Below are 1,012 nucleotides of genomic sequence, written 5' to 3'. Positions count from 1 at the left end.
TGGATAGACAGGTGGACTTGGGGTACTGAGATCTCAGACGGCCTCAGGGTGGAGACTGTGTGGGACTGGAGGCAGATTCCCAGAAGTCACTTGAACTTGCCCTTGAATGAGCTCCAGTAGTCTTTCAGGGAGCTGAAGCTCTCAGTCATCCAGTCTCTGGAGGTCAAAAAAGTGAGGGGAGCAGATGGGGTGGGGGTGAGAGTTGTCTCTGGACAGTGACAACTATGGGTCTCCCACCCTTCCCCCACTGGCGCTCCCCCCACCCTCTCAACCCTACCCGGCAATGCCCTAAGACCTCAGGCTGGGACCCCCGATAGCTGCACCCCAGGAAAGGATGCCAAGGGTAATGATGGGAACCCAACCAAGGTCACCTGGACTTTCTCCAGGTGCGGGCAGATGGTGGATCTGAAGCAAGCTGGAGAGGAGTGACTGATTTGGGAGATGTGTAAGGTCAGGACTGCCATTCTAGTGGAGGCGAGTGATGCCCCCTAGAATTGTACATCCTGGTGGCTCCAGGTGGTGTGGGGCAGAGGGAGGCAGTCTCTCGTTTCAACAGTCATCAGAGGATTGATTAGCTGTGTGATCTGGGGCAGGTCACTTGGTTAAGTGAGCCTTGGTTTTCTTGTCTGCAAAATGGTGAAAATAATATCTACTCCACAGTGGGTCTAGAGGACTAAAAGTGTTTGTGATCACCTCTGCTATGGAAATGCCAATGCGGGTGGAGTGGAGGCAGGGAAGGTGGGTGGGGATAGCAGAGGACTGGTGGGCAGGGGCAAGGCGGGAGAAGAAGGACCGACTTTTGCTCACATGTTCCCGAGGACTTGAAACAAGTCAGACACACACACGCACACAGGCACACACACACAGGCACAGAAACGCACATACACACACAGACACACACAGGCACATGCACACACGCACACGCACACACAGGCATGCACATGCGCACACACAGGCACATACACACAGGCACAGAAACACACATACACACACAGGCACACACACACACACA

General features: G+C 54.3%; 1 protein-coding gene across 1 annotated transcript in view; it reads left to right on the top strand.

The window, feature by feature from the left end:
- Positions 1-1,012, top strand: part of APOA1 (apolipoprotein A-I) — a 15,022-nt gene that overhangs the window by 4,468 nt on the left and 9,542 nt on the right. The gene's annotated exons all lie outside the window — the stretch shown is intronic.

The sequence above is a fragment of the Bison bison genome, unplaced genomic scaffold, assembly GCF_000754665.1.
Source record: "Bison bison bison isolate TAMUID 2011002044 unplaced genomic scaffold, Bison_UMD1.0 scf7180017864518, whole genome shotgun sequence".
Lineage (NCBI taxonomy): Eukaryota > Metazoa > Chordata > Mammalia > Artiodactyla > Bovidae > Bison > Bison bison.
The sequence above is the reverse complement of the archived record's forward strand: the minus strand, read 5'-3'. Positions and strand labels throughout refer to the sequence as shown.